This window comes from Cimex lectularius, unplaced genomic scaffold, assembly GCF_000648675.2.
Source record: "Cimex lectularius strain Harlan isolate CLEC.00 unplaced genomic scaffold, Clec_2.1 scaffold200, whole genome shotgun sequence".
NCBI classification, from domain to species: Eukaryota; Metazoa; Arthropoda; class Insecta; order Hemiptera; family Cimicidae; genus Cimex; species Cimex lectularius.
Genome location: NW_019392893.1, coordinates 175,956 through 201,145, shown reverse-complemented (window position 1 = coordinate 201,145; position 25,190 = coordinate 175,956). Strand labels below are relative to the sequence as shown.

The 25,190-nt window shown below is 33.5% G+C and overlaps 1 long non-coding RNA gene across 1 annotated transcript; it reads left to right on the top strand.

Annotated features, from left to right (window-relative positions):
• The first annotated feature begins 21,332 nt into the window (after positions 1-21,332).
• LOC106667694 lies at positions 21,333-21,676 on the top strand. The gene is made up of 2 exons (XR_001340633.2): positions 21,333-21,545; positions 21,616-21,676. It is a non-coding gene; the product is annotated as an uncharacterized LOC106667694 (long non-coding RNA).
• Positions 21,677-25,190: the final 3,514 nt, after the last annotated feature.

Sequence of the window (25,190 nt, the reverse complement as noted above, 5' to 3'; positions counted from 1 at the left end):
CAGCAAACTTTGAAGAAGCCTGAAACGCCTGTTTAGCTCTTGCCTTTTGAGTCACGTGTGAAGGTTCCATGTAAGTCATTTGTCAACGTATAGCCCAAGGTAGAGGACTACATTAGCTGGTGGGAGAGGAATACTATATAATAGATGGGAGCAGAGGTTATTCTCGAAGGGTGAAAGTGATCAGTTCACATTTTTTACGGTTATTGTCTATCTTCCACGGCTTGAACCACTGCTCAATGGAAGTGAGTCTGCATGGTTCTGGTTGAGACGACAGGATCTTTATGAGAGCAAAGGCAGTATCATCCGCATTGGCGGTATCGTTTCAGAAAAAAATATACACTGTGTAGATGATGGGCCCTAAGATATTTCCTTGTGGTACCCCTGCATCTATGCGAAAGAGAGGTACCACTGATAACTTGGAAGTACCTGACGGATAGGTAGGAATTAGATGGTAGGTAAAAGGTAGGACTCTCTTAAATTAACTTAAACGAGATGGTACTTTAGTTGTTGGCATGGAACGATTATTCAACAAAATTAAATAGGAAATTTTGGATATACTAACAATTACAATACTACTGGTCCTTTCGAACAGGTACGGTATAGCACTCGGAACACAAAGAAGTTAGGTATAAGCCTAAATGATTGCTGTACTATGGCAACCAACTCACACTTGACCAACCCAACTTTCAAATAAATAATGTGAATGGTTAAGACAGCGACAATTACGTCAATGGAGAACCAATAAGAAGAATACAAGAGAGGTGTACAGTACTTCAGTGTATATTTTAGGTTAGGTGGAAATGTTTAACTATTTTTAAAATTTAAACTGCATCCGTTATCTCAAATTTTTATTCATGAATATCCCTGTTTTGAACTACTATGTCTAACTACTATTTTGAACTACAAAATTGTCAATTTTGACAAAACATCCTTACTTTCCCACCGCGAACCCGGGCCCAGCGGACATTGTAAAAAATGCTTTAAGGGTGGAACAAAGACCGGTGTAAGAGATGATACCCGGCTCTGAAAGGAGACTCCGAGGGGGTTGGCATTAGAGGGGTAATGAAGGGAGAAAGGCGGCGTTCACAATGCCGGGGGACAATGAGCGTTTTTTTATTATTATGCCGTCTCATACCTTAAATTACACGGAGTACTTCTTCTCATTTCCACCGTCAGCACGTTTTAACAAGTTCTTTTAAAATTTGAGCTTTTGACCAAATCTTCCCCTTAAAAGTTTTAGCCCTAACTTATATACATTCTTACCAAAATTTAGTTCTTACTCACAGATTTGTTGTTTACAAAAATCCGGATTTCGAGCATTAAACTCATCATCCGATTGAAGGAATTACAAACACGTATCTCGACTTGAATTGTAAGATTGAACTCGTCGCTACACCAATGAGAGATTGGGTTTATTGCCGCCAAATTTCTAACGAAAAATGTGATACAACACAACTAAATAGGGGGCGTCGGTGGCCGCAACGATTTAGGCGTTGACACGGCGCTCATCACTATAAGGTGAAGGTCCCGGGTTCGAATCAAGCGGCCCTGCATTCCAACCCGACATACTTACAAATGGGCTTTTTTTTCAAAAACACCGGCACCCCGAGGGTTGATATAGCCTATGCTGTTGTGAACCCTCGTTTAAACGCTATACACAACTAATCAGCCAACAAAGTGAATTTATACAATGCTAAAAATTGTAGAAATATGTACTACATTGTATAAATTCACTTTTTTCACATCCTACATGTATTTGGATAATTTAAACAATGTTTATAAATCCGAGGCCCTGAAAATGATCTCAATAAAGATCAAAACGTTGGCACGATAAAGAAAATGTTTTTCTAAAACTTACGTAAAAAAAAAAAAAATGTATTGTCCTAATAAATAGTAATATCGTCGCTTCCCCACCAACGGGGGTATCGACATCTAGGTCATTTCAGCCCCAAACGCATGCAAACCATAATCTAGCCTAATAGTAATTGAATTAGATAAGTCGGTCGCAGAAATAAATACATTCATACATGACACTCATTCTGAGTAATCGGTGGAGTACTGGATATACAGCATTAATAAATATAACCTAAATTAGGGTCAAATACGGTAATAGAATACTTTTAAATTAGTGATTAATTTGTATGTCAAATATTATTTAAGTACATGCTTAAAATAGGAAGTAAATTAAAATCAATTATATTATTTATGTACTTATCTACCATGTTTAATATTAATTTTTTTTTCGAACTTTTCAAAACAATATAGTTCCCTCCCTTTGAGGAGAGAACTTTATTAACAAATTTGTACAAATAATGACAATTGACAATGAAAATGACAATTAAAACCTTGGCTAAAGACAATTATCCAATTAGTTTTTATCCAATTTTGCTGTCCTTCTTTATTCTTTACAACGTTTATACTTTATATTCGACCGAGGATTTTTTCCCCTGAAAGATTTTGTCATAACAAGTGTTGTGAAGATCCAAGAGGGAGTTAGACGAAATAATGAAATAATAGTAGGGTGGGTATAAACGAGGGTGAGGGGGCGAGGGTGAGAATAATAACGACAGGTTGTGATGTAATCCACTGACCGTTAGTCCGTTAGGTGTAACCGGGGGTTGGTACCATTTTCCCTGCGATAAATCATCTACTGTACAAAGGTCGGCCGTTTTGTTGAGCCATGACAAATCCAAATTATTAAAAAACAGGAATGTATTAAAAGAGATATGGCTTACAAACCGACGGTGTTTCGTTTCAATCTTCATTTTACTATCAGCACAATAAATGATAATAAATTATAGATAGAAAATGAGAAAGAGGGTAATTTGTGAGATTTTTTGTTGAGATCTGTTGATGTAGTGACTTTCCTATTATCCTGATCTGTCTATCTTGGTGGTTTCGGCTGACAGCCGAGTTCAGTATTTTCTGATCATCCAAGCATGTACAGCACTTCAATTATACAAGTAAAAATCTACTTATGCCATCAAAAATATATATAAGGTACTTCATAACTTAAAACAAAAATACTATACAGTGTACTACACATGGATTATCAAACTTTCTATTGAATCAACATGTCTTCTGTCTAATCTTGTTGGTTTAGTCTGTCAGACTTGCGTGGTTGTTGCCAATTTATTACCCTGGTCTGCCATAGGTGTTTAGTCATTTCGCCGTCTTATATGGTTGGTCAGTGCATTGCTTTAAAAAAAATCATGATGATGTAAAGATGTCCTTAAGGTGTTATTGTTATGCGTAAATGTATTAAAAATACTATTTGGTCTACTAATATTGAAGGGTATAAACTAATTCGTCATATGTCAGCCTGTAGTAATATATTTCTGATTAACCTAGTTTTAAGCAATGGCCAGAATCGGGTCAGTTGAGATCCAACTTTCAATGGTTCATCTTTTTGGAGTAGGGTCTCGAGAATTAGGGTTGTGGTCATACAACAAAAAATGTTTTTGTATCAACGCCAAATTTTCGACGATGTATTTCGTCTTTTTCAGGGACTACAGAGGACAATCTTAATTAATTTTACATTCATTATTATATCAATTTAAGCATAAGCGGAGAAGGCGAAATCGTGGAAAGCCTGTCGCTGATTGTTTGATTTATGATCATAATCTACGAGACACTATTATGGTCGATCCCATAGAAAATATTAAGTTCATCTCATTTATTTAAGCATTACTTTTCATTTTTTACACTTTTTACACGTATTGAAATATTTACTGAAATTAAAATCAGTGAAAATTTGGCATCCGAAAAACCGGTTTGATGAAAAACTAAGCCGTCCCACTTGCTGAGCACACACGTGGTTCCACTTTTTTCTTCCGTCTAAGCTGACCCGGCTCAAAACTCAAAATAGCCTCGACGTTGCATGGCTTCTTAAATTTACATTGAAAAAATAAATAAAAAATTGAATGTGGCACAGTGAAATTACTTTTAAGGCCTTCAATCGATTTTTTTTTTTTTGCCAAGGAAGAAATTCAAACTGCTTCAATATAGTGAAGTCCTGTGAAATCTGTGTCAAAATTATTTTAGGGGAAAATGCGACGAATGTTTTCTAGCAAACATGGAAAAATTTTATTTTGATTTACTTTATTTTTAAAAAAATGAGATTATGTTATGGAATGATATATGTATATTCCCTGACAAGATCGTAATAGACCAATTTTAAAATTATATTTTTAATATAAATTTCTTAATTTTTCACAAGTTTAATAGGTCTTCATGATTTAGGTTCGAACGATCGGTATACCTATTTCTCTTCAAATTACGTTACATACAAACGGAAAAAATCCAAGAAAATATACATGGACTTCAAATTTACATTGTTCTATGTACAAACATATCTAGCGAAAAATTGTTCATAATAAAAAATAAGGATTTGAACTGTTTGAACAGAGTTATTAATTTGTAAACTACAGATTAAGCTTCATTAACGTAGAACAAAAATTTTTCCTGCCTTTAGTTCATAGATTGTAACAATAATTATGTCTTACTTATAAAGTCAAATTGACTTAATTTTTATAATTAACTGTTTAGAACCAAATCTTTTATATAATACCTTATTTTATACAATAGAAAAAAAATGCCGAAACAAAAATTATTGATGAAGATGATGATCTAAATGAAGGATTTGACAGAAGTTGAAAATTAAAGCCCGAAAGAAAAACAACGACCAATTTCACATTTAATATAAAATAAAGCAAATTTTATTATAAATGTGAATGCTATCAGCCTATGATTATAGTTGCATATCAAAAAAATAAGCGATAATACCCTACATCAGCAGTTTGGAATTATTTCTGATTTACACGGTAAACAAACATACACATTATTACATTATGGCTTCAACCATAAGAATTTTATGAATTTTGTTTTTAAGAGTGGGCGTAATCTTTTACTCGTCCATTCTATATTCGTTACAATAAAATTTCTGAGTGTTTTTCGTTCTTCCGAAAATTCGCCCTGCACTTTATTTTTATGTTTTTAAACAATTCACAATTCTACAATGAACTGAAACGTCTGCTACATAATAAACGGTTTTAATGTACAGAAGTGTATTTCAGCCGGTTACCAGAAACCGCATTCGACATAGCTCTTGTAGTCAAAGATCAACAAAATCTAAAAAAGGTAATACAAATAATGCTAAAAATACTTCCAAAGCAAAAAGGCTCAAAGCCAACCCAAACAAAACTCTCAGTTGCAAAGAAAAGAACGAGAAATCTTTAGTTCCTTCTTCAACCAGAAATTCGCGATTGCATTCAGATCTAGGTGTTATCCTTAAACCGTACAAACGAAAGTGAGAAACATGCTGTACAAAATAACCATATGCATAAAATGAATGTTGAAAAGGTTGTTATGAAACCTAGACCATCTTTACTATATCTAGCAATAAACTGAAAATTAAAAACTGATGATGATAGCAATCATCACACTTGAATAAAATCCATTATATTCAAGATATGGGCTGTTAGGAGCTGTACAAAACACAAATTTACAAAATATAAATTGAGAGACGGGGAAAATGCTAATACTTATAGATCAAAAACCGAAAAGAAACTAGATTCAGCCTCATAAGAAAATTTGCAATTGGTCTGTAAAGAAATTAAATAGAAAACGAATGAATTAATACGGAAACAAACTCCAAACCTTAATGAAAAACGAGCAAGAAAAGGTGGAGCTAAAAAATGACAAACTACATATTATCACATATTCACTTTTAAATAAATAGTAAAACATAAAAAGGAACGTATTTCGACCACATCAAACACGGTAGACAAACATTATACACATTTGTACTGGATATTTCACTACTTGCATTAAATGTGAGCAAGGATATCTCAGGCTGCTGAAGCAAGACGCAATCATCTAAAGGATTCGCAGGAAAGAAAGAATATACTTCAAATGGCCATCAAACTTGAAAATTGAAGGAAGGTAGTACCAAACATCTACACTAAACGGGTGGAACTAAAACCAAAAAATGGACAGGTCCTGAGCTTAGGGATAATAACCAGTACTCATAATCGTGAGAAATATTTATCTGTTTTAGCATAAAAGTATCACTTTTTTACTCACGAGTACTCTGGATCAAGGTATGGTCTTGAATAAAGAAGGAAATTCAGTTGTTACTGCCAAGCTTTCGACCTATTTTAAGGTCATCATCAGGGCACAACAATCTTAAATAAGTTTACAGATTGACACATTTAAGACTTTTATAAGCGATTTCAAATTTCCTTCAAGACCAGTTCAGTCCTAACATTGCCAAGGAGTGTACGGTAATGTTGTACCGTTGGAATACTGTTACAGTCCTTGGCAATGTTAAGACTGAGCCGGTTTTCAAGGAAACTTGAGATCGCCTGTAAAAAACTTAAATATGTAAATCTGTGTACATAGTTAAGATTTTTGCTGATGATGACCTTAAAATAGGTCGAAAGCTTGCCAGAAACAACTGAATTTCCGTTTTTTTTCTGCAAGATCATACCTTGATGCAGAGTGTTCGTGAGAAATATTTATCACTGTCATCGTACACTCAGTAGAGGATACTCTCAATACAATAGCTATCAAATTAAACAGTCAATAGATCTTTAATATATAACACACTAATAGAAAACACTAATAATGTCTAATTTTTAGTAAAAACTGTGTAGCATACGTGCCAGAATAACATTCAATCAAATTTTAAACAAATATTGTAAACAGATAAGTGCCAGATATCAAAGGTACTTTATTTAACTGAGTTTCACTACTTTCTCTCAGTAGATTCAATCTCAACTGCTGACTAGCCGCTACTATATAAATAATCTCCAGGATTGAACCAACCTGTAAAAGAAGAATCTGCACCAAAGTGATCTTAAAGCGTGAAGGTACAATTAGTAAGTGGCACGAAACGGTACCCCGACAAAAACCAAATCGGATTTCTTTAGAATTACCTCCATCCAATAAGAGCACACCTGAGACCTTGTGGAAGTGTTTGAGCATTCTGAACTGGAAACCAATGGATAAACTTAAACGACTGTTGCCACGGCTTCATATAACCCGTATTTAATTTGAAACGAAATAATGGTAATAAGTTCTAAGTAGGCAGCTGTGATAGAGGTTACAAAAAACAACATACAGATATTTATGCATGTTAAAGTCTGATACATGGCTTGCAGAAACCCTATCTCTTAATGATATACTTTCACTTTGACAAAACAACGATGGTGGATGAAAAATAGTACAGGTCGGCAGCAGTCATGACAGCAGTGAGTCAAATAAGCCTACAATTACTATTTCGAAAGACTGATTTTATCAAAAGATGTGTATGTAATAAATATGGTTGGTTTAAATGACGGTCTCTTTGCTACGTAATTCTTGTTAGTAAAAATAATAAAATTACAGTGCAAATCTGCACTGATCATAACTTAAATAGTAATCATATTGTGAAAATAATTTAACAATCATTCTAAAAACCCGATTTTACGTGAACTATTGTTGGTTGTTAATCTGCACACGCATGTACACACTTGTACCGAGTAGAGCCTATCACTTTTACCAGACAATTCCAGGTTTTGTAATTTACAATAAATTACCTGCAGGCCTCGAGAATCACCCGGGGTGTTGGAAGTCCGGATGCTGTCAACAGCTAGGTCATTTTGGCACCCAACGCAATCAGTTTCTAATCCAAACGCATTCACACTCTCACTCACTCTTAAATACATGATTTCCTTAAAAACATACCATTCACTCAGTAGGGTGATGGAGTGATTTACTCTATCACCCTTTGCACCTTTACTAACCTAACTAATTGAGGGCCGATGGGATACTCAAATTTTCCGCCATCAGCCGTCTCACGTTTCACATTCACGCCAATAAATACATTCACTCACAACAGACGCTGGGGACACAAAACTATCATTACTATGTAGAATAAAACAACCCTGTTTCTTCCAAGAATCGCAAGAGGGAACTCAGATAATCGCTGCCATGCTCAAGCAGGATTCTCGTATCGGTTGGTATTCATGTTCGAATTTTACTCTTCAATTAAGTGGAACCAATCGAGCAACCTTTGTCTACACGCCTAAAGCATACGCGAGCTTGGCCGAAGAGTGTCGGTGTGTCAACTTCGCATGCCCTATTCTTAATCGGGTGAGAATGAACCTCTTCTACGAGTAGGGCCTTCCGAAGGCTATCTACCGATATCGTGCAGACGTTCTTTTAATAATGCTTGTTATTTCATTTTTTAACGACAGAGGGCTGGATCGCGGAGGTTGTGAACGACAGTGAATATAGTTTTGATTATTTGTTAACGTAATCTTTTTTTTGTTTGTTAAGTAACATTGCATCATAGCGTTAAATCGTCCAAAAATGGAATTTTTTGCAAAATGTATTAATGAAATATTCATTAGGTTTGACAAAATTTATTCTACCAATGAATAGTTAACTTCAGACTATATAGAAAAGCCTCCGATTTAATCAATTGTTATTAAATTCCAAATATTATGGTTTGATGGTGTGTTAAAGATTCTCTTTGTAATAATGAGAGATTCTATTTTAAACCTTTTTAAATAACTTAATGCTCTCTTTTTACGACATTTTTGTAAACGCCAGTTTTCAAGAAGTATTTTGTGATGGAACCTAAAATAACGATTTTTTAAATATTTTCAATCTAGTAACATCTTTATTTTAATAATAACGCTATAAAATACAAGTCATTGGCAACTTGTTCTCAAAACTAAAATGCGTTTGTGTCGATTGCAAAATTTAGGAGTGATTTGATTGAAAACGATAAAATAACAACACATTTCCGCCTCACTTGCAGCACAGTGGACGGTAAAGGTTCAAACTTGTGGAAAAAATTAATATTAAAAAGGACTTCTAGTTTTATAGCAAACTACATTTTTGTAATAATGATTGAGTTTATATTTTCAAAAACAAGTGTGTTATTTTATTCCAAATAAAATTTCCCGGTTCGTACTAATTTTTGCTTTCTTTAACCTGACATTTTAAATATAAATTAAAAGACAAAACAAATTGATTGAAAAATTATGTTTCAATTACATCCACTCAATATGGATATTGTGCAAATATTTACTAGATACTTCATCATTAAATAAACACATTAAAATGTTTTAAACTTTGACAAATTTACAAATACACGAGCTATGCAAAAGCTAAAATGTGATTTTTTTTTAAATTCCCAATTACGCATAAGCTAAATGAATACATGTACCACATACATATACCCAAAATACATTTTTGTAATTCATTTGTAGATACCATATAACATAAATAATTTAATCCCATAGTCTAAATAAAACAGGCTTTACATTATTATTATTATTAAATTCACTAATTTCGTGGTCCGCTTGACAAATTATTGAAAAATGGCAAAAAGGAGGGAAAATTCAAAAGGTGCGGTTGATATCTAGCCGAAGATCGTGGGTTCGAATCCCGCTCGTACCATTGACTTTTTTTATCTTAACTAAAAACCTTAATTAATTGTAATTATTATTATTTTTTTAAATCATACATTTTGAAAAGAAGAATGTGGCAAGTTTTAGGTTTTAGATGGCAGTTGTAAAAGTATTATAGATTAATGTTCTATTATCCTTAACGTACAAATTTACCAAATTATTAATACAGTATTGCAATTTCCTTAATGAACCCTATTCAGGTAGGATGAGTTACGGGGATTTTATTGTTGAAGCAACTTGGGAGAAAAAAACTGCATTTTTGTCCAACATTTCGCGTTCATTTTTTTATCTGAATTTCCTTCGAACTAATTGCGTAAATAGGTGAACTCAACTCTATCTCGCAAATGAAATTTTCGGTGTCGAATATCAACACATACATATTTCAATACACACATAAGCATAATCTCCTAAATATCTATCAACTTTTCCCAACATTCTTTATAGCATCGCACTAATCATATCACAAGCCTTCAACTCTTCTCCAAAACTATTCGTTAAGAATCGCAAGGGCGAGAGTATGGAATTTGCTTCCCCGCGAAGAATGTTCTGCTTTCTTGCAGGTTTGTTTCAGGACCATGGAATCTGAGTTTTTAAAAACGACATGAACTATCTCATTTTCGTCCCTCTTCTTTTTCATTTTCCGTCTCTTATTAATTTTTTCTCTTTCTACTTTTCTTTCGTAATGTGGTTTCATCATTCGATTATAAACGCAACAATTAATATTTTAAAGGATATATTATTGTCATTATTGTTTTATATATTTTATTATATGTTTAATTATTATTATAATTATTTCTCTTATTATTATTTTATTATGTTTTTAAAACTAAGTTCATTTCTAGAAACATGACCATGGCTTAAAACCCCATTTGTACCGTTAAAATAAATAAATAAAACAATATACATATAAATGAAAAAATATGAGACTAACGTTGCGTTTGAATCGCCGACATGACCGTCCGTGAAAATTGAACAACGTTCCAAGCGTTTAGGAATTAAGTTTTCAGAGTCGAATATGGGAATTAGTCCTTTCTTAAAAGGAGGATTCGTTCAAAGATTTTGGATAAAATAGAAAAAAGGCATATGCAAATATGAGACACAGGGAGATTTGTGTGGTTTTGGTGTTGCGCTTATTAAAGATAGTTTGCCGGGGGAAATAGGTTGTGTGAAATACTCCATTGTAAATATATGTAAATTCTTTTTTGGGTAGCTTTCTGAGGATTTTAGATCGTGGCCCGCGGATTTCTTTTCGGAAAGGCGAAGAATCTGAGACATGAAGTCTGCAACTAAGAGTTTTAATAAGCCTGTAAATTAATTATTTCTCAAATTATGAGTTTTCTCAAGTACCGAAACTTCAAAATTACTAAACGAAAGTACAAAAAAAAAAACTGTAATGATCCAAGTATAATAAAAATAATAATAATGTTTTATTATTCCTAATTTACAAAGGTACCATATGGTAAGGTTTATAATTATTAATTTATGAACTAAATGTTTTAATTAGGCAGAAAAATAATTATTTCTCAATTTGTGAGTTCTCAAGTACCCGAAAATTCAAAATTAGTATACTAAAAAAATAGCAGTAATGATCCAAGTATAATATGATAAGGTTTATAATTATTAATTTATTTACGAAGTGTTCGAATAAGTTCGAAAATTAATTATTTCTCAATTTGTGTATTCTCAAGTACCCGAAAATTCAAAATTACTAAACTCAAAAAAAGCTGTAATAATACAAGTTTATTATTCCTAATTTAGAAAGGTACCATATGATAAGGTTTATAATTATTAATTTATGAACTAAATGTTTTAATAAGCTAGAAAATCAATTATTTCTTGTGAGTTTTCTCAAGAACCCGAAAGTCCAAAATTATTAAAGTGCAAAAAAAAAAGCTTTCATGTTCCAAATATAACAAGAAAAATCAATATTTTGTTACTCTAAAACTATAAATGTTCTACATGGTTACTGTTTCTTCATTTCAATAAATGATCATAAAATAAGGGTTTTGCTAGTAAAAAGTTCTGCATACTTTATTTCTGTTCTACATAGATTTCTCAATTTGTGAGTTTTCTCAAATACCCGGAAATCCAAAATTTCTAAACTCAAAAAAAGCTGTAATGGTCCAAGTTTAATAAAATAATATTTTATTATCCTTAATTTACAAATGTACCATATGGTCAGGTTTACAATTATTAATTTAATTACAGTGTTCTAATAAGCTTGAAAATTAATTATTTCTCAATTTGTGAGTTTTCTCAAGTACTCTAAAATTCAAAATTATTAAACTCAAAAAATGTTGTAATGATAATAAGAAAAGTCAATATTTTGTTATTCTTAAACTATAAATGTTGCACATAGCTATTGTTTCTTCATTTTAATAAATGATCATAAATTAAGGGTTTTAGTAAACAAACGTTCTACATACTTTATATATTTTACACATGGATTTAGAAATTACCAGATGGTATATTTAACAAAATTAAGGGATTTGCTAATGCGAACTTATCATGGTTAAATAGTTCAAAAAACCTTCCTTAAATAAAATTAAATAAGGCTTTTACAAATGCAAGCCTATCTTAAACAGCGCAATTATTTTATGTTAGTCATTAATTTCTTATTTTAATATATCATAAGACACAGAAGTTTTAGGCTGCCAATAACTTCAGTGAGTAGAACAAATCAACTATCTTTTCCCAAAAGCAAAGTGTGAGAAATATTTTGAGTCTTATTATGGTTTTTTTAAATTCACTAATTGTAGCTACATAATTTAAAAAATTTCTTCAAAAAGTGTGGCAAAGCTTAATTCTTAGGGAGAACGAAAACATGGGGAAATCACCGTCGTATTAAATCAAAATTATAGTTTTCTTCCTAACGTGGCAAAAGAGAAGACAAACCAAGATGGCAAAAATTGCGAGATTGGAAGGAGGGATCACACAAAGGTCATTGAATCCCCCACGGGCTAAATACAATCGAAAAACTATTTATATCTATGGATAGATTGCTAATTGTTTATTATTTTACGGTCGATGTTCAAAATTTGGTTCAAAACGGGGGCAGAAGGCGATGTAAATAGTTGGTATACTTTTTCCCATGTCTCTCCGGTCCCAAAAAACCGCCTGAACGGAGAGGCCGACGGGATTGAAAATTGTTTTTGAATTTGACATGAAAATTACATTAAAGGCGTTAACAAGTGGTCGTCGACTAGTGGAAAATCGCAACTTACGTATATGGATCGGTTTTGTTAAATTCCAAAATTTGAAACAAGACACTGTGCCAACAAACAAGAGTCACTGAACAATCGTGCCGCGGGAGGGACGGACTGGGTCCTTCTCGTAGAACGTACGTCGTCGGAACTGTCGCAGGGACCCCAGCCTTCGTTTATCCGTTTCGTTCTCGTCACGAATCTTCGTTAATCCACTTGAACGTGGCCTTTTTTACCTGGGGTTTTGCGCGGAGGCGAAAGGGCGCGTCCGGGCCGCGGGGCGAGGGGCCGGCGAACTGGGTTAGCCAGACTCGCAAATCCGTGCGAAACCCGCTCTCGCCAGCGGCTTTTTGCCGTCGACTGTACGCTTGACCTAAATTTGCACGTGCAAAAAATAAATAAAATAATGAAGACGAGGCTGGCTCGCGGGACGTCACCGAACGTAGGACCCGCACGGCAGACCAACGCCATCTACCACTTCATTGGAATAACCAAAAAAAAAAAAGTACCAGTTTTAGTGGTGGAACCACGAGGAACTTGGAAAATTGACGAACAACCAAAATAAAAAGTTAATTTCGATCCTGCAACAACAAAGCGAAAGGGTACCATGACCCACCTATGTTGCCAAATGTTTAACTTACTTCAACGAATGGGCAAAATGAATTACGAAACTAAAAATACCCAAAAATTTCTCCATTTCGCATGATAAATAATTCAAAATAAAAGAAACACTAAAATATTCTGAAGGTACCTTGTATGGGCTGACACCTCCTCAAAAATCACTTGTCGAGTTCATATTTTATTTATTTAATTAACGGACAGGAATTTCATATGTACAAAATGTACATAAGGAAGAGTTTACAAAGTAAATTAAAATTTACAATAAAATAATATAATAGGAAATATACAATGAATAGAAATGTAAATTTATAAAATTGAAAAGAAATAATAATTGAAGTAATATAATATAGTATATATTTTATATATTATAACCGTCGCAAAAAAGACAAATCATTCCAATTTTAATAGTTGGACTGTAGATAAACATGAAAAATTGATGGACAACCAAAATAAAAAATCAATTTTGATCCTGCAACAACAAAGCGAAAAGACACCATGACCCACCAATGTAGCCAAATGCCTAATTTACTTCAACAAATAGGCAAAATGAATTATGAAACCAAAAATTAAAAAAAAAAAAAAAAAAAAAAAAAAAAAACTACAATATTCTGCAAGTACCTTATATGGGCTGACACCTCCTCAAAAGTCACATTGCAGAGATCATATTTTATTGAGTTATTTAACAGACAGTGTTTTATATGTACAAAATGTACATAAGGAACAGTTTACAAAGTAAATTAAAATTTACAATAAAATAACATGATAGTACAATGAATAGAAATGTAAATTTATAAAATATAATATAATGTATATTTTATACATTATAACCATGACAAAAAAGACAAATCATTCCAATTTTAATAGTTGGACCATGGATGAACTTGTAAAATTGATGAACATCAAAATAAAAAAATCAATTTCGATCCTGCAACAACAAAGCAAAAGGGCACCATGACCAACCCATGTTTCCAAATGCTTAACTTACTTTAATGAATGGGCAAAATGAATTTGAAACTACTTACTTTTTTTTTTTTTTTTGAAACTCAAAAATATTTTTTCTTATCTACATTTCTGATGATGAATAAATCAAAATAAAAGAAACCCTAGAATATGCTTAAAGAACCTTGTAGGGGCTGTCACCTCAAAAGTCAATTTGTAGAGATTATATTTTATTTATTAATTTAATGGATATCCATTTCGTATGTGCAAAATGTACATAAGGAACAATTTACAAAGTAAATTAAAATTTACAATAAAATGAAATAATAGAAAACATATAATGAATAGAAATGTATATTTATAAAATTGATAAGAAATAATAATTGAAGTTATATATATTATAACCATCACAAAAAAGACAAATCATTCCAATTTTAATTGTTGAACCATGGATGAATTGGGAAAATAGATGAACAACCAAAATAAAACATCAATTTTGATCCAGCAACACCAAAACGAAAAGGCGCCATGACCCACCCTTGTTGCCAAATGCTTAACTTAATTCAACTAATGAGCAAAATGAATTATGAAACTAAAAATGCTCAAAAATATTATTTTATTGCATTTCTCACAATAAATATATAAAAATAAAAATAGTAAATAAACACTAGTATATTCTGTGAGGAAGGAATATTCTGCCAGAGGTCATTGGTTTACAAATAGACATGCATTTTACAGAAGGAAGAGAGAAGAAAATACAAAAAATACAAAAAAATAAAATAAAAATAAACTTGAGCATACACGTATTAAAAATGAGGACTATACTCAAGAATGTGATAGCTTAATAACAATGAAAGAATAAAATTTATAAACCAAATTCTTGAATCAAATCATATCTGTAGTTCCAAGCATGTTTAGCATACCAAATCAAGCACCAAGAATTTGAGCCATTCATGAACCGCAATAGCTTCTTGGGAGAGTAAAACAAAGAAGGTGTAAAAGCCGAATCTCACCCAAAATTGAGCACTCTGCCAAAAAGTGAAATACAGACTTGACATAACAAGAATTGCTTAGGGAGTGTATACCAAAGTTACTCCACTGATGAATTTATGATTTACTCCACTCTAAAACCTCACATATCAGCATAAAAGCCAAATTAGTTGATGCAAGGAAAGACTGTCAAAAAGAGGTTTTTTGAAATCAAATATGGGTGAGGCCTCTAACTCCTTGTAAAGAGATTAGTGTGTAGATGTTTGAGCCCATAGTAAGCAACTTCCCGGAGTTGGAGAGAAGAGTCGAAAAATGAACATCCCAATTACAGATGTTTTCAAGGGTCAATTAGAAGACTAGATTATTTTGGGTAGATAAAACTTTCCAATAAGGAAACCAGTGGGAATTAGACTTAATTATTTCCAGTGCAGTGATTCTTGAAAACCTCCAAAGAAAGCATCACTTTTGTTATGAAAATGAAGCTTAGTGCGTAGCAAACACCAAGTCAGTTGCTGTTTCCAAATACAGAAGATAGTTTGGGGTACCAGCAGGCAATTCAATAATTTAAGAAGTAACGTTGGACTTTTTCTATTGCCTCAAATATATATTTTACAGAATTAATCCATTTTAGAAAATTGTTCAATTATAGAAATATACAATATATAAAATATAACAATATAAAAGCCAAACTAAGAAAACAAAGGAATAATTACTTGAGTTTGTAAAGTAAGATAACAAAATACGTAAAGTAAGTAAGAAAGTAGCTAGGTTCTTATAATGGTTCATATAAATGTTCCTAAAAAAGATTGCACTTACCATTGTAAATTTTTAAATTGTTATTGTAAATTAATAAAACATATAACATAATATAAAATAATATTAGAAAACAACTACATAAAAATATGCTGATTAAGTAAGTAAAAACCAAAACTAAAAAATAAATAAAAGATAATTTAACTTCAAATGTATAATAATTCAAGATTTTACAATTTGCAAACTTCACTGTAAAATGAAGAAAAAGAAGAATTAAAAATTGTAAGATATGGAAAGTTATTGGCTATCAATAGGTGTATTTTTACTATAGTTAGTAGAATAGTAGGAAATATGAAAAAGTCTATTATGTCTGGTCAAGTAACTAACTCAGTACAGAAAAAAATAGTAGTTAATTATTTTGGTAAGAGTATGTAAATCTTAGGGAAATCTACATGTCTCTAGGGGAAGTAAATTACAGTACTGTTCAAATTGTTTATAGTCAGTAATAATCATTCCTGTTTTATAGGGAATAATTCTGAGAAATTTAAATTGTACAAATTGAAATTTGTAAATAGATTTAGCAGTATAAGGATTCGATACAAGGGAACAGTATTCAAACACTGATCTCACAATAGTTATATCAAGAATGATCAAGACATTTGTGTTGAGATCAGAAGAGTTGCTGTCATTAGCTTAGTCAATTCAGCACTCAATGCATCCAAACCCATTACTCTTATTCAAGTTCATTCTTAAATACATTTACTCTTATTTCCATGTGATACATTGATACTCCTCCATCACCCTTTACACATATTATATAACTAACCTAATTGAGGGCCGATGGGGTACTTGATTCGCCATCGAACCTTATCTCACATCACACATTGATACCAATAAATACATTCACTCTCAACACAAGCTAAGTATAAACAACTATTATTATTATATACAATAGAACAAACCCATTTCCTCCTAGAATCAGAACAGGGGTTCTAAATACTCACTGCAGTGCACAATCATAATTCTCAAATTGGGTGGCATTCCTACATGCTCTCTTTATGGAGCCGGGAATTGTACCCTTCAATTAGGTGGGACACATTGAGCAACATTTCTCTGCATAAGGGGCACCTGCATGGGCTTTGGCCCTTAGCAGGTTACTCTCCTGGCCAACGTGTTCGTGAACCCAGACAAACATCATTTTTCTGAGGTGTTCCAGCTCAGCATATTTTTCCAACAAGTGCATGACGAGGGGTTCCAGTGAGAACCTGTCTCGGATAGCTCAGACAGCGCTTAGGGTGTTGGTACGTACAAGAAAGGCTGAGCCCTCCTTGGTTCATATCACCTCGAGAACATGCCAAATCACATACGCCATGTATACACTACAATGAGGGGGCAACAACCGAGGGGCATGTTGCGAGTTGGGGAATGGAGGTATTCTACTAGTTCAACATGATCTCGTGAACCAATCGGGTCAAAAAATGTTCACAATATGTAGAAATACATTGTAGGTCACTCCCTAGTGACACATGTCACACCATCACTGTTCTTGGACCGGTCTGTAAAAACTAGACGAAAACAGGCTTATCTATTTCTATGGTCAAGGAACTTGCCTTGTAGAGGTGGAGTACATGATTTAGGCAAGTTCGCCAAATCGTTGTGGATGAGTATGGCTGGAAGGGCCCAGCCAAAGCACCACCTGCAATGCCAGTTCAGCCCTCCCTAAGCTCACCGAAGCGAATCCCAAGGGAACGTATCCACAAGCGAAGCCTGTCATAGACAACTCTGTACGGGCACTTGGCCAAGGACCCAGATGCAAAACTGAGACTAGCAAACTGTGACCTTGATAGTAGAGCATATCGAGCTTTAACAGGCATATTTTCTATGCCGAGGAATACATACATACAAGATCCTCTAACAAATTTCAACAGTGAAAAGGTTTAGGTTTTCCTGCTTTGGTCCTCGATGGCGTCAATGTGTGCCATCTCAACTTCTCATCAAACAGGAGACCAAGGAACCATAGTGTCTCCATGAACTGCACATATGTGCCCCCAGGCAGAGGGAGGGTGCTATGAGCCCTCCTCAATCTGCAAAAGTGGACACACTGTTTTCGATGTGGAGAAAGTAAACTTGGTTTCCTCTGCTCTCACAGCCACAACCTTTATCATTAACAAAAATGTTAAACAGAAAAGGGCCTATGTGAGATCCTGGGGGACTCCAGAGGTTGCGAGAAAAGTAAAAGAATGATAAGAATTTAATTTAATGTATTGTTCTCTATTGATGAGATAGGAAAAGAATCAACTTAAATGAATGCCATGGAAACCTAATTTGGCTATAAGGCGTGTGGTGTTCACCTTTGTCAAATGCCTCGGAAAAGTCAGTGTATATGTGTAGTGTGAAGAAGGCTGATGGCGGAAATTTGAGTACCTTAATCAACTTTCAATTATATTAGTTATGTAATAGGTGTAAAGAGTAAAGGGGAATCACTCCACCACCATGAGTGAATATATTTAAGAATGAATGAGAGTGTGAATGGGCTTGGATTTAGGAGCTGCATACGTTGGGTGCTGAATTTGAGCTAGCTGTTGACAACACCTACGTTGGTGCTTGGTTGGAGGAGACAGCGACCTACCGGTAATTTATTGAGCTGGAATTTCTGGTGGACTGCAAGAAGTGATAGGGTCAATTCTGCATATCTATATATACATATGTACATGTGCAGATTTGAGTTTATCCAAATCCAATTAATTATTAATTTGTATATAATTTTTCTCCAATTTATGGCTAGCTTTTCATCATAAAAAAATACCTAAATATTTTAAACTATTGCAAAAATGTACACATAGTGTTTATATATGTGTGTGTGTGTGTGTTTCTAAACTACCTCATTCTTGCTCGCTCCTCACAATTTCAGAAAATTATGAAACAACAGGTCACTAAGAAACACACAGTGTAATAATGTTATATTAATATGTGGTATTATATAATACATAAACTAATTAAGATAATTTAATAATCCATATATGTGTAGCACTCATAATTGACCATAATAATTATTTCAATTGATTATACTTTTTATCTAAGGTCTTGGTTGAGATGAGAAAGTTAGCGTCACGAGCAGGATGCCAACCCACAACCTTTGGTTTTATTAGATTAAAACTTCAAAAGGTTGTACGTTGAGATGGGGTGTTAGTGTCCGAGTGGGACAAGACTTCAAGTGGTTAGAGCAGCCAAAGGTGCATTGTAGATATTTTTGTCATTGATAAATTACAATAGAGTATGAATGTAAGAGAAAAAACAAAATGTGTATCTCTTGTATAGGCATATATGTAATGCTTAAATACAATAAAATACTCTACACTCTAAACTCATTCTGGATAGACAAAACACAATGAGAATAGGCAGACCAGGATGATCTGTAATGATCAGGTTCATCATTAAGGGATAATGTACATACTCAGCAGACCAAAGGAGGAAATCTCACTATTCATATAACATTATTATTATAAGACTGTTGGTTTTATTTGATGTGCATACGCGGTGTGATTTATGTACAAATACAAGTCAGTGAGGATAGGCAAACTAGAATGTGCAGAGTCGATCAAGATATATTTTTACTGTTCAGTTTTAAGCACTTATTAAACAAAAGAATTTTAAACAATTTTCAAAATAACACATGGACAAGATAGTAAAGATACTGAAACTTTACATTTCAGTACTGGAATGTATTTGAAGTAGAACAAACAGTATAATCAGACTACTTTGAGTTTAATTTATCAGCAGAACAAAAACCATTATGGAACCTCTTAAAATTTGACAAACTTATTAAGGGACTTATTTATCAGAAAACCATACAGACCAATGAACATGACAATAATGCTGGCATATATGTGACAAAGAGACTCAACAGAATATACAAAATTCAGCTGCTTAGAACCAATTTTAATTAAAATTGTTTAGTTTCAATTGAAAAAATATTGTGTCAATATATAATTTAATTTGGGCTTTCACCTCAAAGGGTTGTCACTCCCCTATGTGCTGACCTTAGTGTCTACATCAGAGTTCACCCACCCTGTTAGGTGACTGGGTCGCAAGTATTCCCCTTAAGCTGAATGCCCAGCAGATCATCCCTTCCCTACCTATCGACAGCTAGGTCATTTCAACTCCAAACACACGCAAACTTTAAACCAGCCTAACACTACGTAAATTAGAAAAATCAGTCGCACAAATAAATACATCCATATATTCATTCCTTTATGCATTGCACTCATTCTGATTAGTAGGTAGAGTACTCAATATCCCTCACACACAGACAGACACAGTAATAATAATCTAATCAGAATTAGGATCAATGATTACTTTTATAAATATTCCACCATCAACCCTAAGCACACACACTGTTGGAGGAGCGAAATTGCAGCTCCATTTCACCATCACCCTGCACCACTCACACTAATAAATCCTTGGATTCAAACAAAACACATAGAATATAACTATACATTAAAATACCCCCATGTCCTCTAAAAAATGGAACAGGGGACCCAGAAACTGACTGCTGTGCTCAAGAACCACTCTTATTCTGGTTGCAAGCCTACACACTCTCTGTGTAGAGCCAAGGCATGACACACCTCTATTATGTGGGACATATCAAGCAACCTTTCTCTGCATAAGGGGCACCTGTATGGCCTTTGGCTCAAGAGCAGATGCCCATGTGTCAACCACGTATAGCCAATCCTCGGTGTAATTTAATTAAACAAATACTGAAATTTATTTGTTTAAATTCTATTTACATTGTAACTGTCATTACAAGAATTTTATTTTTATTTATTTATTTTAAAGGTAAAAATAGGGCTTAAAGCCTCTTACAAATTTAGTTTTATAATCGTAAGTTAATAATAATAGCAATAATAATAAAAACAATTAAAAAACAATAATGACAATTTATTTGAGTTGATGCAAGAAGTTGGTGGTCTTCGAGTCAGTGAACTCATGCTGAACTGACATTGGATTACTTATTGGGTCTGTCTTTACTCATGGGTTTGTTGAACAACTACATGAACTATCCTTTTTTTAAGTTAGTTACTGTGAGTAGGAACTATCTTTTTTAAAAAAGGTTTGAACACCGCACTCACTCCATCATTCATCATTTCTACTACATGAACTATGTAAAAAACAGTTTCTCACTGAAGATGGTGCAATGTCGAAACACTTTTGAGTGGTTCAACAAACCCATGAGTGAAGATGGATATATGGAAGTGACCCAATGGCGGTTCAGCATGAATAATACATTCTTTAAAATATTAGTTATTTGTAATTGAATGATGAAATCTAAAATGAAATGATCCAGAAAGAAAAGCAGAAAGAGAAAGAAGATAAAAGGAAATGAGGTAAAGAAAAGGAAGAGGGAAAAGTATTCATGTCATTTTTAAAAACAGATGCTTTGGATCTGAAACAAATGAGGAAGCTGAATGTACTTCCCTTGGAAGCATATTCCATACTCTTATCCCGGCAATTCTGAACGATACAACTAAAGTTTTGGAGGAGTGTTGAAGGGATGGTATATGATTGGTGCATTTGGGTAAGAAAAGTGGGAAAACGTTAGATATCGAGGACATTTATTTGATTAAATTTTATATCTCTAATTTCAGATATCTTGATCTAACACAGGAATAAGCAATTTGAAGGTGATGAGCTGATTGAGAATCTAAGGAAAATTTAAAAAATATCACTATAGTAAGAGAATAAAAGAATGAATAGCATAGCGCACACCCACAAAGATTTTACAGGAGAAGCTGATGGAAGTTTCCTTTTTTTTTTTGTACTTATGTATTAAGTACAAGCAATTACAGATGTTGACAATAAAAACTGTCATGATTCTTCAATATTGTCTTTCATTTACCCAAGACTTAAGCAAAAACCCAAAACTTTAAAAATCCAGCTGAACTACCCCTAAAAACTACCCATTTTTGAGTTGTGACACTTTTCTTCCATAAATTGGCTCTCAGTAATTTAAGTAAATTAAATTAACGATAATGATGGTCAATTAATGACTGTAATCATATTAATTTTTTGTGATAGTAATAGAACACATACAAAATTAAGAAATGAGCGTAAATAGCCATGTAGTATGTATTACTAAGATTATTTTTGACCCAAATGTGCTTTCTTCCTGGAGTCAGGGATAATTAGTTATTTAAAATACAAAATTAATTATTGAAAAAAAATTTCATTGATTTTTAAACAAAGAATAATTATAATAAACATTCAATAAATCGTTGAAACTATAAAATAATGTAAAAGTTAAAAAAACAACGTTGTTAAAAAAAAAAATATGAAAAAACAATATTATAATTAAGAATGTTATTAAAATAAAAGAAATGAAACTATAATAATTCACGATCACTCTGGATCAAGGTATGATTTTACAGAAAAAAGCAAATTCAGTTCTTATTGCCAAGCTTTCGAACTATTTTAAGATCATCATCAGATCCTATATTAATTTCACATTACGAAAAACATATTTGTACAATTGAATTAACAATTGTTTTTCATAAAATGAAATTAATATAGCCCCTGATGATGACCTTAAAATAAGTCGAAAGCCTGGCAGTAAAAACTTAATTTGCAGTTTTATTCAAGACCATACCATCCTGAATGTTTGTGTGTGAAAAAGTGTCAATACTCTAACGTGTGGTATTTAGTGGCAGTTAATTAATGATCATTTAGAGATTGTGGGATGCGGTCTGGTGTGATGTAGGTTTAGAAAAACATTTTTTTTATCGTGCCCTAAAGCCTACATCATACCAGACTGCATCTCATGCCTAAAATAATTCTATAATTAGTACTACTTTGCTCTTACAAGAAAGAGAAAAATGCGTCATATAAACTAGGAATGCTGCTGCTAGATTCGATTAAGGACAGGCAATCTTCTTAGAAATTATAAATGATGGGGTGAGTGTGGAGTTCAATCCTTTTAAAAAAAAGATGGTTCCTACTCACATTAAGTTGTTTCGCAACAATCCGGATTTCGAGCCCTTTAGCTCATCGTCAGTTTGAACGGTTTCTACAAACACGTCTCTCGACATGAATTGCAGACGTTCAGTGGGTTCACTTCTGCAATTCATGTGTTTGTAGAAACCCTTCAACGTGACAGTAGCTAAAGGGCTCGAAATCCGGATTGTTGCGAAACAACTTAATGTGAGTAGTAACAATCTTTTTTAAAAATGATTGCAATCTTCTTTGTTCACATAAAATATAATTGGGGTGATTCAGTAATGACAATGTTTTGATTTTCTGTAACATTTTTGACCTTCAAATTTGGAGCTGAGCCTTCAAGCTTCCCAGATTTGTTAGTGAAATCTGAATAACCAGAACTATCAGCATTACAGGTAAAACTTTTTATCAATGTACAACGAGCAGAGCCAATATCCATACCATTTTGCCCAAAGAGTTGGAATTTGAAAACTGACAGGCTGATTGAGCCCCCGGTGTTCCAGTGTTCTTCCATCGAAGGAACTCATTTTTGAAGGGGGTTGAGATCAAATTCAGGGTCACTGAGATCCGATTCCGCCCCAGACCTTCCATTGATGAGTGTCGTATCAATTTCATTCAATTGCGGCCACCGGTCCCCTTAGACGTCAGAAAAAAGTCCAGAGGTGACGATAGGGATCGAACCTACGACTGCGGAATTTCCTAGCCGAGAGCCAGACTTATCATTACGGCAGTTTCTTTCTTGTTGATTGTCAACAAATTTAGAATCTGTTTGTCGACATGATGTGAAAGTCATTTTTCCAAATATTTAAAATATATCTAAATATATATTGTATATAATTTGAAAATAAACTCTAAATCATGAATGTATCAATGCTCCAAGTTGCGATTATGCAGGAATAGTTTATTAAAAAGATTGGTTAGTTATTATAACATCTGTGCCACTTTTCCTATTAAATATTCACACCGATGTTATAAAGCGTAGCTAAGAGTCCACCTACAGTTGTGTCATTTTTCCTGTAGCATTTATATCCGAATACTTCAAAAAAACTAAATAAACCGGATTTTAGCATTTTTCGACTTATGTCACGTTTCTTGTGTGTATGTGTGTGTGATATGTACGAATAAATTAGTTAATATTTAATAATTAATATTGAAATATATTGTATTTTACTTGTACGTACAAGTTCGTTATCAGCAGTTTGCCCATCACAGATGATCCTCTCCTATCTTCTTGGCACATTTCATGATGAAAAAGGACTTCACATTTTTGAAACGAACTTTAATACCTGCAGAAAACGTCTCACTGAATGTTCGCGCCTTTTACGCCCGATGATTTTTGGTGACGTTTTTCGCCCTTAAAATCTTATTTGCTGCCCCTCAGCCCCGCCCCCTTTTTTTATCCCCTTTGTTCTAATCAGTTTAGTAATTAGTTCCCGGTTTGATCCCGAGTGCTTCCCACCTGCATGTACCCGTTTTGCTTCCAACGCATTTGCTTCCAACTTATATTTCGTTTTGAAATAGCTTCCGCCCTTTAACTACTAGTTTTCCTTGCTTCCAATTTCTATATCGTTATTTGCATACTTTTACCTCCGCGAATAGCTCGCCAAATAATATTTGCGAAAAAGTGAGGAGTGAGTGCCGCGTCAAGATGGCCGTTCAACTCTCATCACGTTCGGACGGATGTAGGACGCCCTCAAGGTAGGCAAATCAAGTCGTTATTTATAGATTAAAAAAATATAATTTTGGTTATAATAATTTCATTGTTGGTTAACATCAAAATAAAAATGTACTACATCGCGGAATATTCTAATTTGGTATGATTTAAAAAGATAAATAACAAAATACTCCTTTTTTTGCATTTTTTAACTTCTGTAAGCAAATTAGGCCAGAAAGTGGTTCACACTTGGATTTGACGTCATTATCGTGATTCTAGCGTTATAAAACAGTTAGGTACCGACTTTCGCAGGTGTAAATTAATTTTTTTGACTCACGATTTTGACTTCTGCGTGACTGATATTCCTAGGGCTTCTTTTCGAAAAGTTGGACTTTACTCACAGTCTGTTGTTTCCAATGATCCGGATTTCAAGCTTAAAGATTATCTTCAGGTTGAAGGAGTTAGAACCGCATCCATCGGCAAGAATTGGAGTGAAACCGTTACACGCCGATTCCCGCCAACGCGACGTTCCAATGAGGAGCTGGTTTTTATTGCCGCTCAATTTTGAACGTGCGT